The sequence below is a fragment of the Pleurodeles waltl genome, chromosome 3_1 (assembly GCF_031143425.1).
Source record: "Pleurodeles waltl isolate 20211129_DDA chromosome 3_1, aPleWal1.hap1.20221129, whole genome shotgun sequence".
NCBI lineage: Eukaryota > Metazoa > Chordata > Amphibia > Caudata > Salamandridae > Pleurodeles > Pleurodeles waltl.
The window spans coordinates 1750886567-1750900296 of record NC_090440.1 but is presented as its reverse complement, the minus strand read 5'-3'; the positions used below and the strand labels follow the sequence as shown (position 1 = coordinate 1750900296).

General features: G+C 41.9%; 1 protein-coding gene across 5 annotated transcripts in view; it reads left to right on the top strand.

Moving 5' to 3' along the window:
• The window catches only part of MAP2 (microtubule associated protein 2), an 805405-nt gene that overhangs the window by 384293 nt on the left and 407382 nt on the right, over nt 1-13730 (top strand). For all 5 annotated transcript variants that reach the window (XM_069225688.1, XM_069225680.1, XM_069225684.1 and 2 more), the window contains exon 3: nt 1338-1431. The gene's annotated coding sequence lies outside the window, so the exon portion shown is untranslated. The remainder of the gene's footprint in view (nt 1-1337; nt 1432-13730) is intronic.

Here is a 13730-nt window from a genome sequence, read left to right as displayed (position 1 = left end):
GTATCACAGTCAATGAGCAGGGTATTCAGTGCCCACTTCTCCAGCAGATCCAAGCAATCCACAATCTGACTAGTAATACCAAAGTTAACTATGGGGCACGCTATTGTAACAATCCCTTTGAGAGAGATCAAATTTTGTTAATTAATGAATGGCATAGAAGTTAGCATACGGTGATTAATTAATCAACATTTGAAAGCCTAACAGAGAAAATAACACAAGTTGTAAATTGTGCACGTTTGAAATATGGTGGACCATTTTTACATGAGTTGTTTTGCATTTATATTAAAAGAAGTACTAAAATTAGTTAGCATAAAGAGTGTTTTTATTAAATGTCGATTAAGAATTGAAGTATTAAATGAATATGAATTAATCATACTTATCGATTAAATGGATTTTATTAACGTGAGTTATATGTGTGCAGAAAAATAAATGCACGTTTAAATTAGGTCTAATGTGCCATAAATAATGTTTGAAATGTAATATTTTGCTTTGCATATTTGATATGAATTGTAAGGTGCGCAATAGGTTTATTAATGGTATTAATGTGTATTAAGGCTTTCTTAGCTTGACTAGGCCTGAAAGATTCATTTTGCAGCAGTAGTGGAAAATAACTTGTTTATTCTGTTCCCTCTAACCTGAATTCCTTTCCTAGGATGGTAATGTGATGTTGAATATCCTATCAGATTGAAGGCAATAAACATGTTTGATACTAACAATGTTGCATTATTTGTACTAGCTGTCGAACAAGACAGGAAACTCATGATTCTTATGTGAAACAGGTTTAGTTTTGTGAGAGAAAACACTCAAGTAACAAATAAGTAGAGAATGTAATATTTTGTTGGAATTGTATGTAATCATCGACATGACAATGCACATTTGCTGAAAAAATCCAGAATAGTTGCAAACTTAGGGCCTGATTATGACTTTGGTGGATGGGATACTCTGTCACAAATGTGACGGATAGTCCATCCGCCTTATTACAAGTTCCATTATATCCTATGGAACTTGTAAAACGGCGGGCAGGATATACATCGACAACCATTGGACACAGAATTTGGCATCCAAAGTGAGAGCACCTGAAGGACCAATGAATAGATTGTGAATACTTCTAATTAGTGAGAAACTATGAAAGTTGAAGTCCAGTTCCACTCCTGCCTCAAAGCTGACCAGAAATCTGTCAGAGTTTGTCTATTCTTGTTTAAGTTTGCTGTCACCCTCCATTTCTTTAAGTCCCCAGATGAGTTTTCTCATCTTAGTTTTAGTTGCCCTATTTTGTTATGCTGTCCAATACTAATATGCCCAACTAATTCTGAACTGCTGATCTGTCTTATGTGCAGCCCGTGTTCGGCACTGTCCTGATGCTGCTGTCAACTGTTGCCAGAAGCAAGTGACCGTTCTGCCTGATGAAATACTACTGTCTCGTGAGGAGAGGTATAAATAAATGTTGCTTCTTGTTTCCTTTTCAGTTAGATAACTACACCAGCATATTTGTATAGTGAGTTGCCCTAGTTAGATGTTTTCCAAATTATTTTTGCTTTTGTTTTAATTCTATTTTTGCCCACATGTTTTAGCCCCTTTCCACACATGCATGTCTGAATTTGTGTTAGTGATATGAATGGCCCAACTATGAAACCTGAAATCTGAAATTGATTGTGGAAATTGTATTTTGATTATCCACTGATGTCACCATCATCTGCAGCGCAGCAGGGAGGCAGTCAGTGCTATATAGCGTGCTGTTGAGGGAGGCCGTTATCCTTCCCCACAGGCTAGGCCGGGATCCTGGAGCACGTAGTCCTTCTTGGTGCAAATGAAGTATCCCGCACAGCAGGGAGGCAGTCACCGCTATATAGCGCTGCGTTGAGTGTGCCATCCTTTTTCCACACAGGCTCGGTAGGGATCCTGGAGCACGTAGTCCTTCTTGGTGCAAACACGGTATCCCGTGCAGCGAGGAGGCAGTCAGCGCAGTATAGCGCAGTGTTGAGTGAGCCCCTCCTCCTTCCCCACAAGCTCAGCAGGGATCCTGGGGTGAATAGTCCTTCTTGGTGCAAACAAAGTATCCTTAGGAGACAGTGCAATACATCAAACTGAAAGTGCAAAGGATGGAGAGGTAAAAGTTCCCCCTCACTGTGACCTTAACAATTTTCGTCCAGCCTCTGTTTCTTCTGAAAAATTATTGGTAGCTAAGTGAATAATCAATTACAACACTTTGCGGGTGGTAATAACCCCCTGGATGATTTTCAAACTGATTTTAGAGCTAGTTGCAGCCATGGAACACTTATGCTGCGAATTAATGGCAAACTTCAAACTTACAGTTACAAACTTTAAAAGAGTTTATGGGTTTAAAAGCCAAGGTTTTGAATTGGCTAAATCCACTTGGCTAAGTGCTCTCAAATGATGAAGATAAGTAACTTTATCTCTAGCCAATTCCTCCCCCACAAGGAGTCCTTTAGGGATCTGTTCTAGCACCAGCACTCTTCTAGAATATATTTAATAAATCACCTGGAGATATGCTGTATTAATCCAGTACATCACTTCACCACTATTCAGACAATACCTCTTTCCCCTGATATTACCGTACCAGCCAGAACACTCAACAACAGTCTGTCCTGACTGTCATCCCATTACCTCTAAACCTGACAAACTACGTTTTTACATATTTCAAATGCATCTCCTCCACCCCAGAGCAAAAATAACAGTTTTCTCAAATATTTTAGGATGTAGACCAACCATCTTCGAAAATACTACGTCTTGCTTTTATTTTTGACAGTTGCCTCAGCTAGACCAATATATTAACGCCAGGTATTAGCTCAGACTTGTCCAGGGACACCTATCAGCCCAGGAGAGACTTTATGTTAATAGTCCCGTTCCTGGTCCTCTGCAGACTGGACTTTAGGATTTCGTTCTTGTACGAGAGTTTTTGAACATTTTTGAACATTTTTGCATTGCCATTGATTTTTAACAAAATGTTTGGTATATTTGATATGGATTGAATACCTGTCCTTTTAATAACTTATTTACGAATGATAGATTTTTCCATTTTTGTTTCATTGATTTCTTTTTACTTTAATTTGGTGGGTAATTGTATACTCTTTATTTATTTAAATGTATTGTTGCTTGTTTGGTTTATTGCATGCTATAGAGGACTTGTTGGCTACTGAAGTCGTGCTAGTGAGGCTAAACAAGGATATCCCTGGTGAAACCTATGTGGTATGTTGGGGTGTTATTCGAGCAACACAATGTGGAAGCTCAGCAATATCTCAAATCTAGACTGTAAGACTTATTTTGAGGACAGCAATAAAGTGACTTCTAACAGAAAATAGGTGGGAATCCGTATGCTCCTCTTTCTGAATTTGCCACCCAAATTTCGAGCTCAGTGGTTTTTGGTGTTCCCGATGCCACTGACTCCACCACATACCTGCAAAGACCTGTTGATGATACACGCCCTGGAGCAACATTCTTTAAAAGCAAAGGCCAAGCTAAAACCTACTTGTGCACATATCTAAAAATTTGCTTTCTTCTTTAGAGTGAAACTTTTTCAGTAGCTAAAAACCAAGACCTTGCCAAGTTGAACAGTGGAATCCTGAATTGAAGCGAGTTGCTTTTAATTCAGTGTGAATCTTGCACAAACGTGTCCCTCATACAAGCCCTCGCTTTTGGTCCCGTAATTTCAGATACTTCTGGATTTATAATCCTTATCACCTTCCCGACACCCGTAATCTCTTGTTCCCAAGATTCAACAAAGTTAAAACAGGATACTTGGCCTCAAGTGTCGGGAATTTACTGTCTCTTTATCTAAGGGAAAAATAGAAAATGTTATATTCAGAAAACTCTTTTAAAGTGTTGATTTTAATACTGTGGGGTGAGAACTCCTTGTTGTCTGGTCGCACATTTTAAACTCCATCCAACATGGTGTAAGCATCTGTTCCCATTGATTTTGGGTGAGGGCACCATAAGAGTGTGTCCAAAGCCACATTGGGGTCTCAGCTGAAACTGCTTGTCTGTGCACTCATCACGCAACGAGCTGCCCCTGCGTCTTATTCTGTCAGCTCATTTACTTAGTCCACAATATGTATGATTTGAAATCCTGGAATTCCATAGTCTCAGAGGGGAGGCAGTCAAGTTCATCTGCAGCCCAACCACATTGGAATGTTTCAACTGTAAACAGTGGATCCAAACAGGTCATTTTAAGTTTTGATTTGCCTGCCCCGGATGGGAAACAAGCCCAGTGTTGCATTACCCAATAGTCACTTGAATTTGTAACTGAGAACGATACTTAAGTAGGTATCAGCCTCGGACTCCCCGGTGCCCTACCAGCAACTGTGAAGCAGTAGGAGACGATACTATCAAGATAAAGCCATAAACTTTTGAGAACATGCAGCTGGGATGACTTTGCTTTCACTTGATCCAGCCGTTACCTGATTCCTCAAAATAGCCAAATAAAGAGATAGAACTTTTATAGGAGCTCAATAAAGAATCTCACAGGTGTGCCTTCAGAATTTGGTACTGGTGTCTTCTATTCAGAGTAGGCCAGGTGTACTACTGTAGTCCTCTATGTTATTGACGTTGCCATTCCCAACATCATTGATGTTGCTTCACGCTCCGAGAGTAAGGCAGGCGTTTTTTGTGAGAGTCGCTCCACTGAAGCAAACAGCAGAATAGTAACCTGAGTGCATTCACCAACCATTAGAGAGGCCTCCAACTTAAAAACAAATGTCTTGAATATCTTTTGAATAGTTATGTTGAGTGATTTGAGAATACCACCATTCATATATCCTAATTTGAAGGTGATCCGAGTGGGGAAAGCCCAACCAGTTAGTTGAAGTTCTGATGAAAGCAGTGGGTATGACCAGGGTCAGATGGACTATGTGAAAGCATCTCATAGTGAGTGGTTATGGGTACCAGATTTTATCAATATCAAATAGTTCCAAAATGCAGTGTACATTGTGCAGCTGCAATACTGAGCATTTATATAACACGCAGCATAAACATAGCAGTTTCTTGGTGCTTAAAATCCAGCTGTTGCAATACTCAGTTCAGGGGTACGTTTTTAGTTGTCCGTGTAATGATTAGTGCTATCCCTGTTAAGATTCAAACGTTTGATCCTCAGTTTGTTGGAATGCCCAAAATCTTGGAATGATGTGCTTGTTCCACTGTGGTGTTCAGCTGGGACTATGCTGACCTCCAGGAGACCCCACAGGGATCTTGTCAGTAAAGTATCCCAACAATTCAGTGTGGAGTGTGCAGAGATTTTTTACAACACACACACATCTGTACAACGGGCACTGAACAAACAGCTATTTATCTGAACTGCACAGTTATCTGTTGCCTTCTGTGAACACAGAGTTAATAAGTCCTTCATTGTTCCTGTATTTTACAGCCCTGCAGTTCTTGGCTCTCACTGTACTAAGTGTTTTTACCACATTGGGGTGTCAAGTGAGAAGATGACAGAGCTTTTCACACTTTGACTTGCAGGAGAGCGGACGTGTCTTCCTAGTTGGGAAAAACAGCTCACTGCTTCTGCAATCTCAAAAATAAATGGAATAAAAATATTTCTGAGGCGTTACAGCTCAAGTGCACCAAGCAGTAGAAATTTACAAGCAGAAACTTGATTGCTGAGTTATAAGGACAGACACCGAGATTGAAAAGCATGACTGCATTCACTTACATAACAATTACAATATATTACATGTAAATATGACAAGTGGTTAACATTATTCATCAAAAGTCAAGACGGTACTTCACCTACGGCACGTGATAGCAGTACCGACAATGTACAACCATCGCACATCACTTTTGAGGGTGGAGACATGGCCGCTGCAATCCTCGAACTCAACCCACAACTTAAGCCTCCCACACCATGGTCAGTGAAGGATAATGTATATACATTCTGTGCCACAAGAGAAAATCGGAAATAGAACACCCCACACGCTCCTCAGCCACCCACGGGAGAACTTATTATATCTACAGGCAGGTTTATATTTAGTGATCTGAAGCTGGCGACCAGTGAACAACACTGTGGCCGCTGCAATAAACAACTGGCATTGGCAAAGCTAACAAGACTGACTGACGTTTGCACAGCACGCAGGGCATGCTGCATAAATGTCAAACCTGTTGTGCTAAAGTGCAGAGAAAAGCGCCTGAAAACTGGATGGTGCAAAAAACAAGATTGCTTATTTTCTGGAGAATCAGTGTTTTTTTCTGAAGCATTTGTCAGTGCTCCCTACCAAATGCTACTAGGGCACTCGCTGACTGATCTCAGCTCTACAGCTTTTCTTCATAAATACAATTGAATTAGGTACAAAACGGCCAAGATAGTAACATTGTTATTAAAATACTCCGAGGGGTTGATCCAAGATGTGATTGACAGGGTCTCAAGTCAATTGATGAAAGAAGTCAAAAATTGAAGGAAGCTGACCCAAAGCCTCTTGTAGTAAGTATAGAGTGCAATATGTTTGCTATTAGTAGCACAAACGCAATACATGGCAAAGCTAAAGATGCACCAGCTAATAGGTAACTATCTGGTAACCCCTACAATTACCAACAATTTTCCCTGCATGCCAAAAAAGAGCATAGTGGGTAGTGAGGAGAAATAATGCACCCAGTTGGGTGTGTAGTAACCAAAGCATGTTAAAAGGGGGCTGACTTATTCAGGCAAGGTTGCATACCCACTGGAACCCCCAAGCTTAGAGTGAATGAGGCCTTACGATGTAGACATTAGGAGTTGCTGCAGCCACATTGCAGCCAGTCTAAGAGAACATACAACCCAGTGGCGTAACAAAACTTGAGGGAGCCCTCCTGCATAGTGGAGGACCCCTCTCCGGCCCAGTAAGGAGCTCTGAGGCCAGGGTACTGTGCTGAGGGGACCCCCTGGAGCTGACCACCACCACTGAGGGGGCTGTGGAGCTTTATGTCACGTCACTGATCTCACCATCACAATGCTCAATGGTCACAATAGGTTTGGAAATCAGTGTACCGGGGAACGTAAACTCAGCTTCAACATAGCTAGTGGTATAAAGATAATTTGATTGATTCTGTCAACCTTTTAAATTTAATGGAATGATAATACAGCAGAAAGGATATCTGTCACGTTTGTGACAGAGTATTCCCCTCCACCAGGATCTAAATCAGGCCCTTAATATTGGGGTCAGCAAAATGTTAGCTTTGGTACACCTGCTAGAGGTAGAATTGGCAAGCTTGCACCTTGGTAAAACTGGATATGTCGCCAGCGAGATCGAGATCTTGCTGACAAAATGATTGTTTGCTTCCAGGCAGATGCTCAGATACAAAACTGGCTTTCCACTTTTCTAGATCCACGTTTCAGGGACAGAGGGTCAGCCTTATGTGCTGAAGACCAAAGCAGAGTTCAGACTAAAGAGCCCTGCAAGCACTTATTAAAGGACTCTCTACAAAGGAACCTGGATCTTCACTGGAAAGCTGGTGCGTCAGTGGCAAGTACTGCTTCTGGAGAGGCAGTCAGATGCTGCCTCTGGTGTGTTTGCAAGATGTCCACTGCTTGCCTCTCAATGGGTCAATAGGTTCCATGCCTCTAGGAGGACTAGTTGTTTAAGACATAGTTTATGCGCCCCTGAATGACCAGTTTGAAATGGGTGTTTTGAGGGAGCAATATGTGAACAGGAGGAAAACAAGGCATGCATGGTCAGCACTAGCACACTTATCTGTGGAAACACTGTTACACACCATCCGTCATCCAATTAGGTTGTGTGTAGCGCTGCCGGGGTACAGTGATTGACAAAAAGACCTACTTCTCACCCAACAGCGCAAATAAACTTATCTTCCTCAGGATGAACATAAAATCTGATAATATATGATGTGTTCCCCTTTCAGTAGATGACAACTGACACGTGCTCGCTTTTCAGGATAATATCATGATTGTCCAAATGCCAGCTAATAAAATAACACTGTGCCCACTGCCCAGCAATGCCATTTTACTCCTGTGTGTGGAAATTTCTATCCACAAGCTGGTTGTGGCTTGAGACCTGACCATTTGCATGTCTCATATGTTATGTGAGACAGATCCCTCCCCCAGATACCCCTTAGAGAGACACCCACCACCACCTTCCACAAGATACCGCCGAGAGGGACACACATCAACACCTTCTCTGACGTACCTATGGCAAACAATGCAATGTTCATGCAACTTTTTATTAAACAGTAGTGACATACAAGGTGGTAGTGCAAGTTACTTGATCAAAATATAATTGCTGAAATACAATGTACAAAGGCGCCTCCTGTTCTTACTCTTCTCATCTCTCCATTAGCTGTTCTTGTTTTGTCTGCTAGCCAAACAGTAAGCTGCAAACCTACGAGAGAAAAAGGAGATAAAGACAGAGGGGTAGTACAAGGAGTGAAAGGGAGCAGGGGGGTATGGCTGGGAGAAGAACAGAGAGGAAAAGACAGTAGTTTCAAGAGGGGCAAAGACTCGGGGCTAGTGGATCTGTGGCAATTGGCAGAAAAGAGACCAATTTCCCTTCTTCAAGTCACAAACCCGAAAATGATAATTTCACCCACCCCTACTGCCTGGGTGCTTGATGAGTGCATCAACTGGAGTACATTGGGCTGGTCCCTGAAGGAGAGAATCCTGTTACAGCATGAGGGGTGCACTAGGGCAAGTAGTTTTAAATGTTGTCACTATGAAAGATTGGACTTTGACAAGACACAACACATTACCCAACTAAATGGACGTGGTATTAGCGACCTGGGCGATTTGGAACCTAGCAGAAATGCTGGTCATTTTGGTAATAAGCAATATGCACATGCCAATATCAGTGCCCCAGTAATTCAGCAATGAACACCTCTAGGGAATCTGGATGTTAGGCTTTTGGAGAGAGAGGCCAGATTCTTAGTGTGAGCTGTGGCCGAGCTTCCATATCTCCGAGCGTACAATCTGAATGACAGTCTTAACCTGGTTTCTGTAAGGAAAACGTGGCTGATCCTTGGTAGTCTAACTCAATCAGTATGGCTTGTCTCAGAATATATACGTGGAGGAGCTGCACATTAGAAACTGAAACAACAATATGAAATAAATAATTTAAAGGTTCAAACCATGAAAGTTAAAAAATGGAAACATTTAAAAAGTCATGAAACATACTAGGAAAAATGAGTAAAAAAGATGCCAAAGGGATTTTGTAAAATCATTAGGAAAATTGGGATAGATGTAGTCAGAAGTTCAGACCATGCAATTTCGCCTATTGAATTGCTATCAAGTTCACAGCGAGCTGGGGTTAAGATTTGAAGATCAGGATGTGGCACTGAATTTATCGACCAATCCATGAATGTTGAGTTGTTTGGTGGGAAACTATAGAACAAGAGCAATTGTCGAATTTCTGAAAATCTTTAACTCCAGGCCATGTGTGCGGGAAAGGCAGGGGGCCCACAGGCCATAGGTGCCTCTTGTGATTGGAGCTCGAAGTAGGTTGTCTAAAATGCTGGCTTAACAGGAGGGCCTCTGCAGTGCCAACATTTGAATTATGAAGCTAATGTGATATTTACTGTACACGTTGCAAGTCAGTGCAGGTCTACTTTCACTGAACCAAACACTATTTGGCAGTCTCAACACGCAGCTCTCTCTAAGGACAGGCTGTTCTTGCAGCCACTTACACTCCTCGTGGCAGGTTAACTTCCTTTACCAGGCAACTCCACAGCACCCACAGCCAGTTCCCCCAGCAAACAGTCTCTTCTCAGGAAATGGAGTAAAGTAAAGTATCTCAGGACAGAAACCTATTGCTATCAGACCTGGTAGAGAGTGTCTGAGACAAACATCAAAGACAGAGCTGGAGACAACTCTCTCAGTGGTATTTTACACACAGTCCAGAAATCCTTAGTGCTGCAGGAAAAGAAGTGCCCTTTTGTCTTCATCTCCTGCATTGGCACAAGCAAAGAATTGTAAAGAGTACTCTACTATTTTGGGGATCCTTAAGCCAATCCTCATAACCCCGTGCTCCGACTCATATATTGTCAGAAAAGCGATGCATTTCCTACTCTAGGGATGTGCTTTGTGTTATCAAATAGATAGAGGAGCAATCCCGCTAACAGGGGAACGCCCCCTACTTGCATACATTATGCCTGGCACATGCATAAAGTGGCTCACGGGGTTACAAAGTGGCGCAATGCATGCATTGTGCCACTTTGTAAATATGGCGCAGCGATTTTGGCCTCGTTGGGCCACATTAGCGTAAAAAATATGACGCTAATGTGGCAGAAAGAGGCACTAGGCCCTCTTAAATCTGGGCCAATATACGTCCTTGGAGCAAGTGGCAGCACTCAAACCATTTTTCAAAAAAGAAAACTTCTTTAAATGCAGCTTAGTTACTTTTAGGGAACTCGGAATGCATCTACAAAAACGTTTATTTGATTTAAGGGCAATCACAGACATGGTGAGCTGCTAATCCTGCATAAACAAACATAATGACCAAGAAATATTAGGCCAAAGTTTAGAAACAAAGGAGGCATTTAACTGAACATGGCTATATAGGCCAGAGGGATAGAACTGGGCAATGTTCTACAGTCTGACGGGGGCAGGAGAGGGCAGGGATTCGTGTTAGCTCCCAGTCCCAGACTCTGTGGTGGGGAAGGCCACATTCCTGTGATGACCACCATTCAGAGTGAGTGTCAAATTGTGACCTATCTGGGGAATATTAATGAGGTAGGTCATATTGCAGCCCACTATGATTCCTTATTTTGTGAACTGACCTATCGGTACATGTATCTGTTCGTGAAATAATTTAGTAGTCACAAAAAAGCCAGTAAGCAAATTGCACACGTTTTTTGCAACCACATTTTAAGTACATTCGGCCGGCAAATCCTCGAAACTAGCTGGAATCTGGCACTGGTGTTTCACTGCAGAGTCACCAAAATGCAGTGATTAAACTTGTATTAAACATGTTCCAGTTAGACATCTTAATAATATACACTCAGATGTAGTAAACACTCGTCATAAAATATTGTGTGCAAATTGCAACCAGCATTTTTGCACCCAACAAGGAATCTGCAAAGTGTTCTACGTACTAGTAGGTTGGTTTTCAAATTTCCGAATCATAATGTGTCACTATCTGATTCGACCCACCTCCTCAATATTCATTACAAAGGTTGTAAATTGTGACTCAAAATAATTGCTGGCCATCACAGCGGTGGTGAGGTCAGCAGGCCACCATGTCTGTGATCACTTCTGAATTGTGTTTTTTTTCATGCAGCTTGTTTTCCTTCAATGAAACAGGCTTCATTTAAAAAAGGCCTTTAACTTGTTAAATGTTCTAGAGTAAGCAGTGCAAATGGCTTTCCACCCCATGTTGGGAGTTGGTGAAATTTCAATGTTTTGCGACTGGATTTTGGTCACAAAAAAATGATAAATAACAAAACAAATAGCTATTCTGACAGGGCACTCTAAACATGCCCTTTCCAAACAGCAATTCTTTATGTCCTTCTAAACTTGTTCTTCGATTCAGTAACCAGTTACCTAATCGCAAAATGGGTTTAGTGCATTTAAAGAAGACCTTTAGTGGTTGCAAACTCTGTAAGTTTGCGAATCGCAGGGTTCACAACAGTTAAATGGCTTCATACATCTTGATAATGCTTCTGAATTGGCAAGTTAATGTTTATTGGGAACAGTGGAATAATAATGCACCCACAGCAAAACAACAGCAGAACTGAAACCTACTGTGACCATTTTCACTACCTCAGTGAAGTCCAAGATGATTTTTCACTAAGCACACCAAATGTCAACTGATGTGTGTTGTTACTATTGAGTAACAGGTTTATTTTCTGGCACTATGTTACAATTTAAAACCAAAAGTTCCATTTTGTATAAAACAATTCTTCTTTACACTGTCATTGAGTTATATTGTACAACGCTCACTTAATATTATCACAATTTCTAAAGGACACCTAAAGAAACCTGTTCCTCAAACATAAGCCTCAGTTTATACTTACGGGCAAGAAAACTGGCAGGAGCCGATCCGATGCAATCTTCAAACTTCTGAGTACCAGCCTCCCCTGTGTGAGAAAAGATTTGAGGGCTTTCACCTCAGGCTAAACTCAGAAAATTGGTTTATACTGGGGCTTGATGTGAAATTTAGACCTTGGAACAGAATGTGGGAAAAACTCAATATACAGAGACTCTTCCTTTGTCTATCAGGGAATGTCCATGGACAATAGTGTAACGAAACTTGAGGGGGCCATCCTACAAACTACATGGAGGCCCCCCCATGGGCTCAGTCAGGAGCAATCAGGCCAGGATACTGTGCTGAGGGGGACCCCTGGAACTCGGCCCCCCCTGCACCACTGGGGCTGCGGGGCTTATGCACCACGGTCCATGGAATTCCTTCCATATTTTTCAGCAAAAGCCACCTCTGTCAGAGGTTGTGTGGATTTCACCAGTCAGAAGGGAATAGGAAGCAGAATCTGTAGGAATGGGTGTTAAGATGGGGAGGTTTGTGTTACCATGCTGGCAAGCACACATCCATCATTCAATGCACACAGCCTTCTTCAGAGCACTTTCATGCAAGCCCACGTTTTCATTTTACAACATTCAGGAATGGAGTAAAACTGAGGGTAGCTAGGAATCGTGGGATTTTATATAAGGGTCTACAACAAGACATCATGGGTTCACTCTCCATGTACACCAAAAAACTGGCAGGAGATTTTTTGGGTCCCTCTTTTTCCTTGCACCAGTCTAAGACTCTGCTGGAAAGCACTAACGTTAGTGACTAGGGGGAGGAGATCCCTTTGATACATAACCGCTGGTTATGTCAAAGAGGAGAACTTGGAAATAAAAGCAAACACCAGGTTGGCATATGGTGCAGACAGCAATAGAATTTCCTCCTCACCATGCTGCAGACGGTGTCCGACCAACATTGTAGGTGTAGGACGTTGGCCTGGTGTGTGGTGGATACCTATGGTACTTACACCTTTTACCAGGTCCAGGTATCCCCTCTTAGTGAAGTATTGGCAGTGTTTAGAAGCCAGGCTCTCTAGAGGTAGCTGTGGATGAGCAGCCAAGGCAAATCTAGGATACTTGCAAAACTCATGCAATACCATTGTAGTCACACAGCACTTACACACAAAACACTCAGTTGTATAAAAATAAAGATACTTTATTTTTGGAACAAATCACCACAAAATACTAGAAAGGTAACCCACTCTTAGAAGGTAAGTAATACACTAAATATATACACTAGTTATCAGTAACAGGCATAGAAAGGTTAGAAAATAGTGCAAAAAGCAATAACCAATAGTAACCCTAGGGGGAGCACAAACCATATACTAAAAAAATTGAATACGAACAAGGTACCCTAACCTAGGTAAGTAAAATGTGTAGGAGGGAGCTGAGAGTACTAGAAAACCACAGAGGTAAGTAACACAGAACCCCCCGGTGACAAGGAATGCAGGAGTAAATCACTGGATTTTCACCAAACCACCCAAAAGGAGGAAAAGAAGAAAAAGAAGGAAAAGAAGACAACCAGAGAAGACTGCAAGAAAACCAACGGTGGATTCCTGAAGATAGAAGACCTGTGGAGAGAGGGGACCAAGTCCAATAGTCACAGTGGAGTCCAGTAGGAGCTAATACCCTCCCAGCTGTGGATGCAAGAGTTGGTCGACTGTGATGAAGAACAGGTCAGCACTGCAGTCCTGGAACCAGTGAAGAGTTCCTGATGGATGCATATGGAGTCCCACGCTGGAAGGAAGGTTGCAGATGGGTGTCATTGCAGAAATTC